The sequence below is a fragment of the Sus scrofa genome, chromosome 14 (assembly GCF_000003025.6).
Source record: "Sus scrofa isolate TJ Tabasco breed Duroc chromosome 14, Sscrofa11.1, whole genome shotgun sequence".
NCBI lineage: Eukaryota > Metazoa > Chordata > Mammalia > Artiodactyla > Suidae > Sus > Sus scrofa.
The window spans coordinates 86,157,267-86,177,815 of record NC_010456.5 but is presented as its reverse complement, the minus strand read 5'-3'; the positions used below and the strand labels follow the sequence as shown (position 1 = coordinate 86,177,815).

General features: G+C 38.5%; 1 long non-coding RNA gene across 1 annotated transcript in view; it reads right to left on the bottom strand.

The window, feature by feature from the left end:
• LOC102160043 overlaps window positions 1-20,549 on the bottom strand; it is a 331,107-nt gene that overhangs the window by 69,629 nt on the left and 240,929 nt on the right. Inside the window, exons 5-6 of the long non-coding RNA XR_002338552.1 lie at window positions 5,121-5,357; window positions 2,228-2,327 (exon numbers count right to left, since the gene is read on the bottom strand). This is a non-coding gene — a long non-coding RNA (uncharacterized LOC102160043). The remainder of the gene's footprint in view (window positions 1-2,227; window positions 2,328-5,120; window positions 5,358-20,549) is intronic.

The following is a 20,549-nucleotide window of genomic DNA, read 5'->3' as shown; positions in this document are numbered from 1 at the left end:
ATCTCTCTGGGAGAAGACATGAGGCTTTGTGGTTAAAGGCATAGAGTCCAGTTCCACCCCTTACCAGCTATGTGATATTGAATGAGTTACTTAAATTATCATTTAAAATTGAAATTTGAAAGTCCTAGTTGTTGGAAGGATTATAAAGCATATGAAACACTTAACATAGAAAGTGTTTCACATAGCACCTAGTTGGTGTTCAATGAACGATTATTATTTAGAGGGTTTTCAGATTGCAGGATTTCCAGAAATTTACATTTTTAATTTTTTTTTGGTCTTTTTTTTTTTTTTGCCATTTCTTGGGCCGCTCCCATGGCATATGGAGGTTCCCAAGCTAGGGGTCTAATCAGGAGCTGTAGCTGCCAGGTTACTCCAGAGACACAGCAACACTGGATCCAAGCCGCGTCTGCAACCTACACCACAACTCACAGCAATGTCGGATCGTTAACCCACTGAGCAAGGGCAGGGATAGAACCCGCAACCTCATGGTTCCTAGTCAGATTCGTTAACCACTGTGCCAAGACAGGAACTCCTGCATTTTTAATTTTAGGTAAATGTTGTATTTGTTTGATAGGTTTTGTTTTCTCATGTCATCAGTCATGGTTTCAGTGGGAAGTTGAGAGAAGCTGAAGGAGAGAATGCACTGGACTATCTAGTAAGATGCCATATTTAACAGGTTACCTCAGAGAAAAGTAAATTACATTATTATAGTTTTCATTTTTAAGTATTTAATGATATCCAGTTATTTGCAATTTGATCATCCAAAACAGCATAGCTCATGTACACAGTCTATTTAATAATCTACAAATTGCCTTTCTTAACTCACTATTTTGGAAAATCTGCCTTCATTGATTTCCTAGCTATTGTTGACATTTTGAACATTTTTATTCTGTGTTAACTTCTCTAAGGAAGGATAAAATGTTTTGCCACAAAGTGTTAATGTATTATAAATGATTATGTTTATAAAGTCATGTTAAAAAGCAAACCAGAACCTTTGGAAGCTTTCAGGCTTCCAGAATATTTGACAATAGGCATCACTGGGGAACTAGTCTGTGCCTTTCTCTACCACATGTGTGGGGTCTAGGCTCTCCCTGAGCCTAGTTTCTGGTTTATGACCAGCCATTTCCTCTCTCTGGGCTTGTACATACATTACTCCTCTGCCTGGCATGCTCTTTGCCCTTCTTTTGAGGCTAAAGTGTACTTAGGTGTAGCTCCCAACTTAAGTGCTTCCTTCTCAGGGACCCCTCTGATACCACAGGCCCTCCTCAATCCTTTCACAATGCCCTGAACTCTTCATCACAGCCCTTGTCACAAGTGCATTTAAATGGTTACTTATGTAATTTTCACTTAATTGCAATAATCTCTATTAATATGTATTTTTCATACTGAGAGAGATCATGTCTTTTTGGTTTACTGCTCTATTCTCAGCATTTAGTCCAGTATCTGTTCAATAAATATTTATGAATTGAGTAGGTTAGGAAGCTTGTAGGAAAAGCCAAAGCTGTTTTATCTTGAGACTGGTGCTCAGACTTTTGAGCTGGACAGGTTTTGGATGGAAATGCAGATTTGCTATTTAATTATCCTGTGACCGTGAGCAAGAGATGAAACACCTCTAAGCCTGGGCCTTTTTGCTTCTGGAATATGGAGATAACATAGTACCCTCACATAAGGTTACTGTAAGATACAAATTAGATTGTGTTGTGTCCACAAATACCTATTATAGTACACATAGTAAGTATTCAAAAATGCCCAGTGCTCAAGGGTTACTGCTATAAAAGTGATGTGGAATAGAAATCTATTTCCATGATAAATGCCTTGCATATATCATTAAAACCCAGACAACTGATATCATAGCAGAGTTAACATCAATGGCATCTCAGTTCTTTCTGAAAGCTGATTAAGAGCGTAACTAACCCTGTTGTGGCAAAGAAAGATGACCTGCTGCCTCTCCAAAGTCAGAGGCAGTTCTCATCAAGTTGTTGCATTGCTTAGCTCCTCCCACGAGAGCTGTTGGTTTCCCACACAGAGCCAAACTCTCTTCCTCAATTATATTTTTTAAAACAATGGACAGTGTCTCTCCTTCTGGGAGGGAAGAGTAGGATCCTATACTCATCACCTTAGCAACTTCTAGTCACTAGCCAGCATCAGGAAAGAGAACATTCTGGTAACATCTGGTCTAGGCATATACATGGACTTCACATCTAAGTATAAAACATATAGCACTCACCACACCCATGAGTCTCTACAGTCTGGTGGGACACGTGAATGTCTAGCTCCTTAGAACCCAGCCTCTCCAGCATATCCATTTCAGAGTTTGTCCTTTATATCTGCAAAACAAGATCATTTTTTAACTATTTAATAACCTTTTTTCTAATTACACATCGTAGAAAATTATTTTATACCAGAAGGAGTACTAGTCTCTTTAGATCACAACTTCTGGAGAATTTTGCAGAAAAAAATCAATCTTAAGAAAAAAGAACAAAGTTGGATGTATTACTCTCTGAGACTTCGGACCATAGTATAAAACTATAGTAATTAAAACAGTGTGGCACTAGCACAAAAACAGACACATAGGTCCATGTAACAGAATAGAGAGCCCAGGAATAAGCCCATGCTCTTATTAATTAAACTGTGACAAATGAGGCAAGAATATACACTGGAAAAAAATAGTGTCTTCAATAAACAGTGCTGGGAAGACTGGATAGCTACATGTAAAAGAATGGGATAAGAATATTTCCTCAACATCATATACAAAATGAAAACCAAAATGGGGTTAAAGACCTAAATGTAAGACCTGAAAGCATAATATTCCTAGGAAAGAACATAGGCAGAACACTCTTTGACATAAATGATAGCTCTTTATTTTTTTGGCTTTGTCTCCTAAGGCAAAGGAAATAAAAGCAGAAAGAAACAAATGGAACTTAATTAAACAAATGATTTTACAGAGCAAAGGAAACTTGACAAAACAAATAGACCACCTATGGAATGAGGAAAATATTTGCAAATGATATGACCAATAAGGGGTTAATATCCAAAATATATAAACAGCTTCTACAACTCAATATCAAAAACAAACAAGCAAGCAAACAACCCAATTAAGATGTGGACAAAAGACATAAATAGACACTTTTTCCAATGAAGACATACAGATGGCTAACAAGCACATGAAAAGATGCTCAAGATGGCTAGTTATTAGATAAATGTAAATCAAAACAATAATGAGGTATTACCTTTCACCAGTCTGAATGTCTACCATCAAAAAGAACATAAATAACAAATGTTGGAAAAGATGTGGAGAAAAGGGAACCCTCCCATACTGTTAGTGGGAATGTAAATAGGTCCAGCCACTATGGAAAATAGTACGAAGATTCCTCAAATAACTAAATAAAAAACAAAAATAAACAAATGAGACCTAGTCAAACTTACTAGCCTTTGTACAAGAAAGGAAACCATAAACAAAATAAAAAGACAACCTTCAGAATAGGAGAAAATAGTTGCAAAAGATGCTACCAACAAGGGCTTAATCTCCAAAATATACAAACTCATACAACCTAACAACAACAACAAAACAAAAAACAACAACAACAACAAAAAAAACAACTGAAAAGTGGGCAGAAGACCTAAACAGACATTTCTCCAAAGAAGATATATAGGGGCTAGTAGGCATATGAAAAGATTGATAATTATTAGAGAAATGCAAATCAATGAGGTACCACCTCACACTGGTAAGAAAGGCCATTGTTAACAAGTCTACAAATAACAAATGTTGGAGAGGGTATAAAGAAAAGGGAACTCTCCTTCACTGTTGATGGGTATGTAAATTGATGCTGCCACTATGGAGAACAGTATGGAGGTTCCTTAAAAAACTAAAAATAGAGTTACCATATGATCCAGCAACCCCACTCCTAAGCAGGTATCCAGGAAAAACTGTAATTTGAAAAGATACATGCACCCCAATGTTCATAGCAGAATTATTCACAATAGCCCAGATATGGAAACAACATAAATGTCCACTGACAGATGTACAGATTAAGAAGATGTGGTACATATGCACAATGGAATACCACTCAGCCATAAAAAGAAAATAAAGCCATTTGCAGCAACATGGATGCAATTAGAGGTTATACTCAGTGAAGTTAAGTCAGAAAGAGAAAGATAAACACACACACATACATAAATGACTGAGTAATTTTGCTATTCAGTAAAAATTGGCAAAATGTTGTAAATCAACTATACTTTAATTAAAAAAAAATAGTACAGGCTTGGATCTTCATGTCTAAAACAGAAGAATCCATACCCGCTGCAGGAAGTTGGTCTAAAAGAATAGTAATAATCTTGTTTTATGCAATATGCTAAACGCTTCAGTCACAATGTAAGGATTTACCTTCCAAGAGATGTTTTCAACTATATGTAATTATAAATAAATAAATAAATATATATATATATATATATATATATATATATATATATATATATATATATATATAAATATACGCACACATACACATGGGTGCCTCCCATGGAGGAATTTGTATTTGATGAAAAGTTCTTTCCTAATTGTAAAAGTTCATTCACAAGTAGCATCCTGTCCCTTCTCCTTGCCAACACCTCAAAGGCAACATAATATCAAGGGACATATGTAACAGAAAATGAACAATACATTTCAAATATGCAGAGTTTATGGCATGATTTGAAGCCTCATTCTTAAAAAAACAAACAAACAAACAAAAAACTGCCCCTATTAGGCTTACAAAACCATCACTGCAATTGAATGAGAAATTTCTTACACTCACTCATACATGATGTCAAGATTCCTATAATGTCTCGGTGAGCAGTTTCCTAATTCTGAAACCTAGAAATCAGGGTCTCTTGCTGCTGCAGGGGCACCATCCATATCCAGTGGTTCTTTTCTGGTTTATTCCTTGGGGGTCAATATGTTGTGAGTGATTTCAGTGGACTCTTTACCATTTTCTCCTGGTTTACTACTCCCTTCTGCTCCCCTTTCTTTCCAACCCCGGAAAGTGCAGGTCCAGAGCAAGAAGAGAGTCCCAGAGTAGCTATGACTCACTCTAATGAAGGGCACTGGTACCTCTCATCCCTACCCCATGTGCCATCATTACCTGTGCTCATTTACAAGCATATCTGCATATTCTCAATAACCCTGCCAAGGCTTGGAGCAGCTCCTCTGTGTGATGAAATAATCAGAGAAACAGTAGCTTTCTGGTGGTTAGGCTCAGGGCAAGCACTACTTGGAAGAACACACCAATCTTTTCGGGTGAACTGCTGTGTCAAGGAGCCAGGAACGCAGCTGAGGGTTGCTCACCAGGGCCAGTCAAAGGCAGCATCAAAGGAATGATCTGAAATGTGAAAAAGAATCAATAATCATTCTTCAAAATAAGGCCTTTTCAAACATGGCAAATGTCACTGGCTTTTGGCAACACTACTTGGGATTTATTCTCTCAAAAAGGGCACCACCACAGGGCTGGAATAAAAAGCCCTGGTATGTTATTCTTTGAAATAGCAAAATGACAGGAGGGCGGGCATGGGGAATTCAGACCCAGATGTAAATTAATGTGCATAATTCCTCCAGGTGTTTTCATCCATCTCCCCTTAAGGGCAGTGATGCTGGGGTGTGGGTCGGGGTAGGTCTTGCTAGGGAGGGGTGGGCTGGGACCGGAGGGGGTCTCAGCAGAACCTGGATGTGCTCACTCACTTTCACACCCCAGTTTTAAATAAATATCCAAAGTGGGAGCCAATTTCTCATTTCCTCTACTGCTTCTGCCTTACATGCTACAACTCAGTGTCTGAATCCTCCCTCCCTTCCTGATCACATGTCAATCTCACTCTGATTATTCCACTTCTTTCATTCCCTTGACCCTGAATCAGGCCAGCTGGGTCACCATGCTGGCCTATCCTCTAGTTTCCCAATGCTGACTGCTCCTCGACTCCATACTCTGATCATGTTCAACTCAGAATAATAGGTCCAACACTTAGATCTGATCATATCACACCTCCTGTTGACCTCTGAAGATGCTGGCAGATGATCTACCAAAACAGAGTTCAAATATCTTGCGGTACATTTTACATCCTTCCCAGGGTAGCTCCGATCTTTTCTTCAGTGCCATCTCCTCCATGAACCCCCAAATTCCTATAATGTAACTATAGCTACCCTCCAAATATACCATGCTTAAATCTATGTGGTGCCTTCTCCCAACTGTCCACCTGGGAGCAACTTGTATCCATCCTTCAAACAGCATTGTCTAACACTTCATAGAGATTAAAAGAACTCTGGGTAAACACTGTCCGGGGTGAATATCACAAACAAATGTTGAGCTGAGGAAAAAAGTTACCTCCCCCTCAAAACCCATATCATATGAATCCATTTATATGAAATTCAAAAACAGGCAAAATAAATCCATAGTGATAAACTAGTCATTATCTTTTAGAGGTGGGGAGGGTTGACTAGGAAGGAGCACAAAGCAACTTTCTTGGGAGACTGACATGCCCCATCCAATATCTTAATCTGGGTGGGAATTACAGGGGAGTGCACACATGTAAAAATTCATTGAGTTATGCAATGAAGATGTGTGAACATTACTGTATTATGTTATACCTCACTTAAAAAGAAAACAAACATCAACAGATAAGACATTTTGGAAGAAGTATTTCCTGTGTTCAATTGGCCACCACTACCCAACCTCTGCCCATAAAATAATCACTCTATCTTTTATGTTCCCACTGCCCATTGCAGCTCTAAAGATAACAGATGGCCCTTATTGTTGGTATCTCTTTTGCTCTTAGCCTGGGGCATCTTTATAAAAAGGGATTGACTAGAATATCATTTTTCTTTTCCTCCCCAGCACTTAACACAGTGTTTGATCAAATGATGTTGAATGAATGCAATAAGAAACTACAAATAGAATTGAGTACAAGTGTGGGGCCATTCCTACCCTAAATGGCTCCTAGTAGGGCTATATATTTTTCAACAGGCAGAATTACAAACTGCCATCCTCTACCACCCAGGTGTCTGTTAATACACTGCACGGTCTTGCCCAATAAGAACCTGAGTAAAGGCAAAAGAATTTGCATATGATGATGTTCAGATCACCCTGTGCTGGGCCAAGCAAACACAAACAGCACGGCTTGTTGGCTGCATGAACAGTAGGCTGGTTAGTTGTTTAAAGAAAGCAAAACTAATTTGTAGCTGTCAGTCAGTTGAGCAAGATTTGCTTCACTTCTGAAATTTATTGACAGGATCTAATAACCAGCACTTAAATTATCTTTTCTGGAAGCAAACAGTGAAAACTAAGAAATAGAAATCTGATATTCACCTCTGGTTCCCAAGCAAAACAGAAAGAGGCTATTGTGGTCATATAGTTTTTATACCATTCTCAAATTTTAATAGGCATGTTTGCTATTGGAAGTTTCCCAAATTAGCTTGCTGTTTTTCTTTATTACTGCAAGGTTAATGTAGTCTTGAGTGTTTTTGGCAAGGTTTGCAGCACAGAGAGTGGGGGAGAAAATAAGAACTGTGATTGCCTATAATAAAGAGGGTATTGAAGACTCAGATTCAACAACCCTTTTATTGAGGAACTTTTAGTGATGGGCACTTTGACATATTTTAATTCAAATATTCTTCTCCAAAAGAAGGATTTATTAGACCTAATTACAGATGAGTTAAGAATGGTGAGGTGAAGTAACTGCTCTGTATCACATAGTAAGGCTAAATTCAAAACTGAATCCATCTCCTGCTAAATCCTATGATGTTGGGTGAGGTAAAACCTTGTAATGTTATAGATGTAGCTTTTAGGAAGGAACACAGTCCTTCCTAGCTTCCCTCAAAACTCATCACATAGGCTTATTTGACTTCAATAAGCCAGCCGCCTAGACCAAAATACTTCCTACTATACCAGTCAACTCAAAGCAATATTTAACGACAGTTACTGAGAAAAAAACACTTATTCACCTGCTTATTTTTGCACACAATAGAGAGTCATAAGAAACAGCCTTTGCCTTCATGGAGCCCCAAGTCTACAATCAAGAGATTTTAGCCACTTCTCCAAGTACAGAAACTCAGGGATGGTCTTAGGCTGATGTTCTCTGTCCTGCCATTCAGCAGAGTAAAATTCAGCAACCTCCTGAAGTTGCTAGTGGCCATTGTGAGGTTTTAGGATGTCAAAAGACTGCAGGATATGGGATCTCAAAGGACAGTCGTCTTTTCTCCTGGACTTCTCACTGCAAGTTAGGGCAACACTCAAAGGAACTGAAAATGTAGACAATGCTTGAATGTCAGGGATTCAGTGGGGAGGGTGCTGGATTTGACTTCCTCTTGAGGAACTGATGATATCTCCTGTAGACAAAAATTTAGTTGGGAGATGTGAGGTGTAGGTTAAAGATCTTCCATTCCACAAAGATTAAGTAAGGGCCCACTGGGTGCTGAGGCTGGGGAGGTCAATGGGGAAGTGAAAAATTGTGATGTGAAAAATTGTCGCTCAGTGTGGGAACTGACCAAATGAAGATAAGGATAAAGTGTTATGGGAGGACAGAGAAGGTCACATCTAAATATACCTGGAGGAGCTTAGAAAAGTTAGGCAAAGAAAAAAGGAAGCATATCTCAAGATGAGAGAGGAGCATGTACACAGGCACTAAAGAATATCATTATCCAGAAGAATGAGGGCTTTGACACCGTGCTATCACAGGCTGGCTTTGGTAGTTGTTTTGAATTGTTCTTCTAGTTGTTGGATTTTTGTTTGGTTATTATGTTGGATTGTTTATCTATGGTTTTTTTTTTTCTTTTTAAAAAATATTCTAAAAGGTGAATTACTTCATTTAAAGAGAAGATTCTGTCCTACATTAATCAGCTTTCTCCAAAAGGTGAATTATCTCATTTAAGATAGAGGATTTGGTCCTATATCAGTCACCTTTCTCCAGAAAATAGAACCAACAAAATGGTTGAAAGAGAGAGACTTTAAGAAGTTAGTTGATGCAATTGTGGAGGCTTGGTAACTCCAAACTCTGCAGGGTCAGCTGGCAGGCTGGAGACCCAGGGAAAAGCCAGTACTGCAGTTCAAGTCTGAAGGCTATCTTCTAGCAGAACCCTTTCTTGCTGCTGTGTGTATGTGTCCTTTATCTACTTAGGCTTTCAATTTATTGGGTAATACTTAACACATTATGAAGAATACTCTGCTTACTCAATGTCCATCAATTTGAACATTACTCTCATCCAATTAATTAATCTCATCATATTTTCATAGAAATATCCAGAATAATGTTTCACCAAGCATCTGAGCACTGGCCAGCCAAGTTGACATATAAAATTAGCCATTACAGGTCTATAAAGTAAAAAGGCATGCTTAGAATCCCAAGGATTTTGGTTTTTTATCTTTTGGGTAATACGGAGCCCTTGAAAAGTTTTAATCAAATAATGATTTATGAAATAGGTAGAGTTGCATTGCAAATGATGCCTGAATTTTTAATTGAACAGATGCTAATGATATTAACTGAGACAAATATAGAAAGAAAAATAGGATTTGGTCATGTTGAGTTTGAAATAGCAGTGTGACAGCCAGGTATGAATATGCAGGAGGCATTGGAAACACAGGAGTGTGTGTGTATGTGTATGTGTGTACAGGTTAGGTTAGAAGATATAAATTTTGAAATTGTTACTTAGTTGACAGCTAAAATCATGCATTTCCAGAGAACAAAGAATAAGAAAAGAGCTGAAGGTGGTATTCTGGTGAATACAAGTATTTTATATAGTGAGAGGGAGCTGGGAGAGGGTAAAGGAAGAATTACAACAACAACAACAAAATACACAGAATAAATGGTGAACAAACATTTAAAAAAAAGCCTCTTAGAATGTGGAGGGGAGAATAGACATTGACTTAAAGAAAGAAGAGTAAATTATGAACAAAACAAAGCCTCTATGGTCTTCTTTGTAAGTTGTTCTAAATAATTGCGGGTGTGAAAATATTTCAGCAGGTAATAGGGAAAGCCATAGACAGAAATGTGAGAACCATGAAAGTGAAGAAAGCTGCTACCACTCAAAGATCTGTACAAAGGGGAGAAAGAAAGAATACATGACACACTGACTAGCAGAGGTGGTATGAAAAAGTTGACACACTGTCAGAGGAATCACATGAAGACAAAATGGTGGAGGAAATAAAGACCTTATGGGAGTTTTCTATCACTGAGAGGAAGGAAGTTTTTGTTCCCCAGCCCTTCTTTTTCTTCCAGGTGAAAACTCATCATTAACACAACACTGCTAGCCTCTCTCTGTCCCCAAACTTTCCCTTCCCACAGGGTGTGCAGAGGGATTTATGTTATTGGTTAAGACTGAAAGAATAAACTCAGGGCATGTGACTCAGAACGGCCCTCTTCCTCCAAAGAGCAAGCCCTGCCAGCAGGGGGCGCATGACCTCCACTGCTCTCTGCCACGGGATGGATAATAAAGGGGCAGGTCTATCTCATCCTGGGGGATCTGTGTTGGAGCCATGACCTACAAACATCTCCCTCCCTCTGCAGTATCATTATTAGAGTTAAAAAAAAAGCTATTTTGATATCACTTCTGCTACTTGTTTGTCTTAGATTTAACTCTTCATAAAGGAGAAATACATTTATTATACATTTGATTCCTAATAAGGATTACAGTAAGGTATGTGTCTGTTTTGTCATCTGCATCTAGACTGAGCTACCTGAGAGCAAAGAGGGCCTCTCCTCCTGCTTCATTTCCCATGGTACCTACATGACATAGAAGCACCCAAATAAATCAGGTTTAATTAATAGTGAATGAAATGTTTTTGAACTTTCACACAATCTTCATTTAATCTTTTCCTCAGAGAGCAGGAAATGGCAAATGGAACATGACTCTAACATATTCAATGCAAAAAACCCCACAACATTCAATTATGTAAGAGGAGCTTCAAATCACTAAGAAAAAAGACAATAATCAGAAAGAAAATGGGTAAGAGAATAGATGAAGCATTTCACATAAAAGGAAATAAAGTGGCCAATTAACAGACAAAATGATGCTCAACCTTATTCACATCAGAGAATGAAAATTAAACAACAATAATTCTGTTAGTTCACAAAGATTAAAAAGATTGATGATAACTAATGTTGGTGAAGATTCAGGGAAATGGGCCACATCCATGGGGTATAAATTACAGGAGCCTTTTCTGGTAGGTGATTTGGCAGCAGCATCTAAATACTAACTGCGTATACTCGTTCTTTAAGCAATTCCATGTGTAAAAATTTATTTTTAAAAAGCATGAATGCATACTAGCAAAAGATGGGGCAATAGTAGTCTTTTCGGCATTGTTAGAAACAATCTGGATGTTACCTAATGAGGGCTATTTAAACAAATTATGATATGACTTTTTCCATTATTGGACATTCCATAGCAAGGTCTCTCAACCTCAGTCCTGCACTTCAATTTGAACCTCTATATTTTCAGCTGGATAATACTTTGTTATGGGAGGATGTCCTGTGCATTGTAGGATGTTCAGAGCATCTCTGGCCTCTTTCCTTCCTGGCACCCCTTCCCCCACAACTTTGACAACCAAACAAGCTTCCAGACATGGCCATATGACAACGTGTGTGCAGATATTGACACTAGACAGCCTGTGGGGCTGGGTCAAAATGATCACCATTTAAAGATCATAAAAAACTCTGTTCCACAGACATAAAGAGGCAAGTCCCTAGTAAATATCTAAATATTTTAAATAGGAGGGTTCCAATTCATAGTTTCACACAAGTGGAAAGAGCATGCTACAGAAAAAAAAAATCACACCATTAATGTACTAAAAAGATATATGTGAACATATATGTCTGTAAATGGAGAAACACAAAAGGAGGATAGGAGGACAAACACCAGTCCCCTGTTGCCAGTGGTTTACTCTGAGTGGAGAATGGGAGTTTGGAAGGTGTGTGGGTTGTTTTGTTTTGTTTTTTTTTAATTTTACTTTTCAGTGAAGTAACATTGGTTTATAACATTATGTAAGTTTCATGTGTAGATTAGTACACATGAAATGTTGTCTTATTACACTGTAGTACACACCACAGTGTGCTCACCACCAAAAATATAGTTTCCATCTGTTGCCGTACAATTGATCTGCTTTACCCATTTCACCCTCCTCCTACACCTACCCCTCTGCTAACCAATACTCTGTTCTCTGGATCTACATGTTTGTTTTTGTTTGGTTTGGTTTGTTCCTTTTTATTTTTTTTTGACATTAAAAACAGCCTTAAAAATGTTTTAGTGCATCTAACTGAGGGAAGTTAGAAATTACATTCTGCTACAAGTAACAGACCCTTGAAAATATTGATTTTAACAAGTCCAAAGGCAGGCAGTGTAGGGCTGGACTGTGTCTTCCAAGATCAAGGTCCTATGTCTTTGGTTTTTGCATGTGCAGTATATGGAAGGTTGCAGGCTAGAGGGTTGAACTGGAGGATGGCTGCCAGCCTACAACACATCTACAGCAATGTAGGATCCGAGCCATGTCTGTGACCTACACCACAGCTCCTGGCAACGCCAGATCCTTAACCCACTGAGCAAGGCCAGGGATTGAGCCCACATCCTCATGGATACTAGTCAGATTCGCTTCGGCTTGTACCACAATGGGAACTTTAAGGTCCTATGTTTGATTGCAGGTAGGCTTATGTACCCATCACCTAATGCTCATGGAATGACTGCTTTACCTTAACTATCCAGTCTTCCTTCCAAGAAGAGGAAGGGCAGCCAGGTAGCAAGTAAGCTGAGCTTATCCTCTCCACTTACATGTCATTGCCAGAATTATGTCACATGGTCACATTCATCTACAAGGAATCTATTTTTTTAAGCCAGCTTATTACCATCTTGAGCACAATCAATGGTAGGCTCCTAACAGTATTGGTGGACTTGTACAACTCTTTGAAAATCAAGGAGAATTTTTTCAACTTTCACCATTGAGAATGATGTTAGCTGTGGGTTTGTCATATATGGCCTTTATTATGTTGAGGTAGGTTCCCTCTATGCCCACTTTCTGAAGGGTTTGTATCAGAAATGGGTGTTGGATTTTGTTAAAGGCTTATTCTGCATCTCTTGAGAGGATCATATGGTTTTTATTCTTCAGTTTGTTAATGTGGTGTATCACACTGATGGATTTGTGGATATTGAAGAATCCTTGCATCCCTGGAAGAAATCCCACTTAATCATGATGTACAATCCTTTGAATGTATTGTTGGATGTGGTTTGCTAGTATTTTGTTGAGGATTTTTGCATCTATGTTCATCAGTGAAATTGGCCTATAATTTTCTTTTTTTGTGGTATCTTTGTCTGGTTTTGGTATCAGGGTGATTGTAGCCTCACAGAATGAGTTTGGGAGTCTTTCTTCCTCTGCAATTTTTTGGAATAGTTTCAGAAGGATAGGTATTAACTCATCTCTAAATATTTGATAGAATTTGCCTGTGAAGCCATCTGGTCCTGGACTTTTGTTTGTTGGAAGTTTTTTAATCACAGTTTCAATTTCAGTTCTTGTGATGGGTCTGTTCATCTTTTCTATTTCATCTTGGTTTATTCTTGGAAGATTGTACTTTTCTAAGAATTTGTCCATTTCTTCTACATTTTCCATTTTATTGGCGTATAGTTGCATATAGTAGTCTCTTATGATCCTTTGTATTTCTGTGATGTCCACTGTTACTTCTCCTCTTTCATCTAATTTTAATGATTTTTTTTTCTTTTTGCCTTTTCTAGGACCACTCCTGGGGCATATGGAGGTTCCCAGGCTAGGGGGTCTAATTGGAGCTGTAGTTGCTGGCCTACACCAGAGCCACAGAAATGTGGGATCCAAGCTGCATCTGCAACCTACACCACAGCTCATGGCAACGCCGGATCCCTAACCCACTGAGCAAGGCCAGGGACCGAACCTGCAACCTCATGGTTCCTAGTCGGATTCATTAACCACTGCACCACGAAGGGAACTCCCCTAATTTTATTGATTTGAGTCTTCTCTCTTTTTTTCTTGATAAGTCTGGCTAAGGTTTTATCAATTTTGTTGATCTTTTCAAAGAACTAGCTTTTCGTTTCATTGATCTTTTCTATGGTTTTATGTGTTTCTATTTCATTGATTTCTGCTCTGATCTTTATGATTTCTTTCCTTCTACTAACTTTAGGTCTTGTCTGTTCTCTCTCTGTCTGCTTTAGATGTAAAGTTAGCTTGTTTATTTTAGCTTTTTCTTGTTTCCTGAGGTGGGCTTGTATTGCTATAAACTTTCCTCTTAGAATGGTTTTTTTCTGCATCCCATAGGTTTTGGAGTGTTTTATCTTTGTTGTCGTTTACTTCTAGGTGTTTTTTAATGTCCTCTTTGATTTCTTCAGGGATCCATTGGTTGTTTAGTAGCATATTGTTTGATCAGGAACAAGACAAGGATGTCTGCTCTTGTGACTACTATTCAACAGAGTTTTCAAAGTCCTAGCCACAGCAATCAGAGAAGTAAAAGAGATAAAAGGAATCCAAATTGGAAAGGAAGAATTAAAACTATCCCTATTTGCAGATGACATGATACTATACCTAGAGAACCTAAAGTCTCTACCAGAAAACTGTTAGAGCTCATCCATGAATTTGGCAAAGTCGCAGGATACAAAATTAATACACAGAAATCGATGGCATTCCTATATACTAACAATGAAAGAGCAGAAAGAGAAATTAGGGAAGCAATCCCATTTACCATCACATCCAAAAGAATAAAATACGTAGGAGTAAATCTACCTAAAGAGACAAAAGACCTGTACTTTGAAAACTATAGACACTGATGAAAGAAATCAAAGATGACACAAATAGATGGAAAGATATACCATGCTCTTGTATTGGAAGAGTCAATATTATCAAAATGACTATACTACCCAAGGCACTCTACAGATTCAATGCAATCCCTATCAAATTACCAAGGACATTTTTCACAAGAACTCAAACAAAATATTTTAAAGTTTGTTTGGAAGCACAAAAGACCCAGAAGAGCCAAAGATATCCTGAAAAAGAAAAATGGAGCTGGAGGAATCAGGCTCCCGGACTTCAGACTATACTACAAAGCAGCAGTCATCAAAACCGCATGGTACTGGCACAAAGACAGACATATAGATCAGTGGAACAGAATAGAAAGCCTAGAATTAAACCCATGCACCCACAGCCAACTAATCTATGACAAAGGAGGCAGGAATGTACAATGGAGAAAAGACAGTCTGTTCAATAAGTGGTGCTGGGAAAACTGGACAGCCACGTGGAAAAGAATGAAATTAGAACATTCCCTAAAACCATACACAAAAAGAAACTCAAAGTGGATTTAAGACCTAGGTATAAGACCAGCTATAAAACTCCTAGAGGAAAACATAGGCCAAACACTCTGTGATACAAACAGAGCAACATCTTCTCAGATCCACCTCTTAGAGTAATGACGGTAAAAACAAAAATAAACAAATGGGACCTAATTAAACTTAAGAGTTTCTGCATAGCAAAGGAAACCCTAAACAAAAGAAAAAGACAACCTACAGAACAGGAGAAAATCTTTGCAAATGAATCAACTGACAAGGGATTCATCTCCAAAATTTATAAACACCTTCTGTAGCTCAATACCAAAAAAAAAAAAAAAAAAAAAAAAAGCAACCCCATCAAAAAATGGGCAGAAGATCTAAACAGACAATTCTCCAAAGAAGACATACAATGGCCAAAAAACACATGAAAAGATGTTCAACATCACTCATTATTAGAGAAATGCAAATCAAAACCACTACGAGGTACCACCTTACACCAATCACTATGAGGTACCACCTTTTTGATGATGGCCACAAGTGCTACAGAGGGTGTGGAGAAAAAGGAACCCAGTTACACTATTGGTGGGATTGTAAATTGGTGCAACCACTGTGGAAAACAGTATGGAGATTCCTCAGAAAACTAAAAATAGAACTACCATTTGATCCAGCAATCCCTCTCCTGGGCATCTATCCAGAGAAAACCATGACTCGAAAAGACACATGTACTCCAACGTTCATTGAAACACTATTTTCAATGGCCAAGACATGGAAACAACCTAAATGTCCATCAACAGAGGAGTGGATCAAGAAGAGGTGGTACATATACACAATGGAATATTCCTCAGCCATTAAAAGGAAAAAAATACCAGAATTTTTTGCAACATGGGTGGACGTAGAAATTATCATGCTAAGTGAAGTCAGCCATACAATGAGACACCAACATCTAATGCTTTCCCTGACATGTGGAATCTGAAAAAAGGACAGAATGAACTTCTTGGGAGAACAGATACTGACTCACAGACTTTGAAAATCTTAGGGTACACAAAGGAGGCAGTTTGGGAGGTGGGGGGATGCGCTGGAGTTGTGGGATGCAAATCCTATAAAACTGGATTGTGATGATCATTGTACAACTATAAATGTAATAAATTCGTTGAGTAATAAAAAAAGAAAAAGAAGAGAAAAAAGAAAATCAAGGAAGGAGGAGAATGGAAAGAAGGAAGAAAGGATTAGTACAGAAAGAAAGATGGAATGGACATAGACCTGGAATACAGTAATCTTGGGTTTAGATCCTGCTGTCCTTACTTCCACACTTTTTGATGGAAAGCAAATTAGTTACTTTGAGTCTGCTTCCCCTATTGCAAAATGCCTATCTTAAAAGATTTTGTTTAAAGGTTTAAGTGAAATTACTTAGTAATCTTCTTAGAATAGTGATTGCATACAATAGGTGCTATGAAAGTAGATTTTCTTTTTCTCCCTAGAGAAGAAGTACGTTTTTTAAGTATTAAAAATTCAAGTGCACACATCTGGTTCTCTGTTTCATGGATGTCATATTGGATCATAGTGAGAGCTTCTGCTCTTCAAGGGCAGAGACTCTGGATCTTGTGGGATTCCATAAAAGATATGTGTGTCTTTTATAACATATTCACATTCTTTGGATACCATGTATCTTCTACCCTGGACACTGGGCAGGGCTGGTGACACAGGGATTCTATGTAGAGGTAAGGATGGACCTTCAAAATGAGATCCCAGTGAGGATGAAAGAATGACTATTGAGAGGGAAAGTCCCCCCTAAAACATAAACAGGACTGGACTTCAGGATCTGCATTGGCACAGTTTATTTCCTAAGTAAGTAAACTGAGGTATATAGAAGTGAAGGACCTTGGCCAACATCACACAGCTTGTAAATTTCAGAGGTAGGGCACAGAACTCAGTCTCTCTCACTCCAAAGCCACATGTTCTCAGAATATCACAATGTTCCTCAGGCATCAGGGAACTCTTCTCCCTGTGCTCCTGGAAGATGGTTGACTTCCCACCCACCTTGCTTAGCAGCCTCTGCCGCAGCTGCTTCACACTGCTGACAACCAAGCCCTCCACTGAGATCCCTGCTAGAATCTGTAGTGAAGCCAACATCAGGTCAAGATGCCAGTTACTGGGCAGCAGAGTTGGGGAGGGATGAGTGCCAGTGCCTGTGACTTCTGTGCTTTAATATTCACTTAACTTTGTAGAGAGTAATTATATTCCACTCATTCTACACCAGCTGGTATTTACTTCATCCTCCATCAGGCATCAACAGAGCATGGGGCTGCAAGACAGAAATATTACTCTGGCGAACATAAATATTTCATTTTTCACACCACAAATGCGTTGATGATTTATTAATTAGCTGTAAGGCTGCTGCCTCTGCAGAGCTGAGAATGAAGACTTTCTGCTCTGTGGATTGGGCCTGTCTGGGGCACAGTGCCCATGGGAAATGCTTAGCCAGGGTCATAGCCCAAGTTTGGCAAACAGCCCCTCGAATGCCCAATCCAAACACTGCAGGCTCAGCCTTGGGTTCTGACAGTACAAGAAGCCCTACAGAGAACTTTTCCAGGCTCAAAAATTATTGTTCTTCACCTTTCCAGAAAAGGTAACTGAGATCAAAGCCAACTGGTCTGCCTACCAGGTGTCTATGGAGATGAGGCTGCTAACGTGCTTAAGGGGGTCAGTGCCTGCCTTTGACCCAGCTTTTGAGGTTACATGTCTCATCTGGGAATTAGACATTAAGGAGACCTAACAGAGCCTCTTCTTGAACTTCAGCCACAAATATCAATGACAGGGCTCAGAGCCCTCTCTTTTCTAACTGTCTGAACACTATGAGAGGGATAGTTATCTTAGGGGTAAAGCACTCATGTAACAGAGGTTCTCTCCAACTGGAACCTACACACTGAACCTAAGCAGTTCCCTGAGCTCTCTGAAGAGACTCTCATCTGGGTTTTGAATAAGCTATAAACTCTTAAAAGGAAGAGTAAAACCAGAGCCCAAAATATCAGCTTTGTTGCTGATAAAGCTAACTTAGAGGTCACAATTTGGTGTCAGGTCCTTGGGGTCTGGCAACCTCCCATATTTGTTTAGGGCAGGCGTTCTCAAGGGTGGAGGGATTCAATTGTGCAATATCTCAAGACATTTTTGGCTAGTGTAACTGGGAATGCTATGGGTAGAGTCCAGGGACATGTCTAAATATCCTACAATGCACAAGAGAGCTCCTAAACTCCACCCTACCCAAACACAAAAATCATCTGGTGAAAATGTCAATAGTGCTGAGGCTGAGAAAGCTTGGACTACACTTGTGGGTAGCACATCTGAGACAAACACGAGTCTGTAAAGGAGACACACTTAGAGAGGTCGCTGTATACCACCCTTCCCAGGGAAGAAATAAGAATGATAGATAACCCATACCTCATGCTCAGAATCTTCAATAGATTATCTGTTGAGAATTGTGCAGCAGTGGTTACTGTCCTCTGCCCTAAGTAATGCAGTCCATCCTAATAGGTAGGAGTAAAGGGTGGGGCATGAGGCCAGGAGCATTTTAGAAAAATCCTCTCAAAGATACCAGGAGTATTATATTTGCTGTGGGTTTGTCGTAAATGGCTTTTATTATGTTATGATTCCTCTATACCCACTTTGGTAAGTGTTTTCATCATGAATGGATGTTGGACTTTGTCAAATGCTTTTTCTGCATCTATTTAGATGATTATGTGGTTTTTGACTTTTCTTTTGTTAATGTGCAGTACACCATTGATTGATTTGCATATGTTGAACCATCCTTGTGAACCTAGTATGACTCTCACTTGGCTGGGGAGTATCATCTTTTTTATATGTTGCTGGATTCGGTTGGATAAAACTTTGTTGAGAATTTTTGTTTCCATATTCATCAAAGATATTGGACTATAGTTTTCTTTTTTGGTGGTTATCTTTATCTGGCTTTGGTATTAGGGTGATGGTGGCATCATAGAATGTCTTTGGGAGTGTTCCTCCTTCTTCAATCTTTTGGAAAAGTTTAAGGAGGACGGGTATAAGTTCCTCTTTGTATGTTTGGTAGAATTCGCCTGTGAAGCCATCTGGTCCTGGACTTTAATCTGTAGGGAATGTTTTTATGACATATTCAATTTCATTTCTAGTGATCGGTCTGTTTGGTTGATATATTTCTTCTTGATTCAGTTTTGGCAGGCTATAAGTCTCTAGAAAGTTGTCCATTTCTTCTAGGTTGTCAAATTTGTTGACATATAATTGCTCATAGTATTCTCTTATGGTTTTTTTATTTCTGCAGTATCCATTGTGATCTCTCCTTTTTCATTTCTTATTTTATTTGGGTTTTTTTCTCTCCTCTTCTTGGTGAGTCTGGCCAGAGATTTCTCAATTTTGTTTTACCTTTCAAAGAACCAGCTCTTCGTTTTATTGATTTTTTTCCTATTGTTTTTTAATCTCTATCTTATTGGTTTCCTCTCTGATCTTTATGATTTCCTTCCTTCAGAAAGCTAAAAGACTTCCTGCTAAAATCTGGAACAAGACAGGATTCCCACTCTCACCACTATTATTCAACATAGTGCTGGAAGTGCTAGCCACAGCAATCAGAAAAACAAAAGAAATAAAAGCCATCCAAATTGGAAGAGAAGAGGTAAAATTGTCACTGTATGCAGATGACATGATACTATAGATATAAAACCCTAAGGACTCAACCCAAAAACTGCTTGAACTGATCAACAAATTCAGCAAAGTAGCAGGATATAATATTAACATTCAGAAAACAGTTGCATTTCTGTATACTAACAAGGAAATAGAAAAGGAATGCAAAAATACAATACCTTTTAAAACTGCACCCCAAAACATCAAATACCTGGGAATAAACCTGACCAAGGAGGTGAAAGGCTTATATGCTGATAACTATAAAACATTAATCAAGGAAGTTAAAGAGGATTCAAAGAAATGGAAAGATATTCCATGCTTCTGGGTTGGAAAAATTAATATTTAAAAAATGGCCATACTACCCCAAAGCAATCTACAGATTCAATGCACTACCCATTACATTTTTAACAGACCTAGAACAAACAATCCAAAAATTTATATGGAACCACAAAAGACCCAGAATTGCCAAAGCAATCCTGAGGAACAAAAACCAAGCAAGAGGCATAATTCTCCCAGGCTTGAGGCAATATTACAAAGCCACAGTAATCAAGACAATGTGGTACTGGTGCCAAAATAAACGTACATACCAATGGAACAGAAT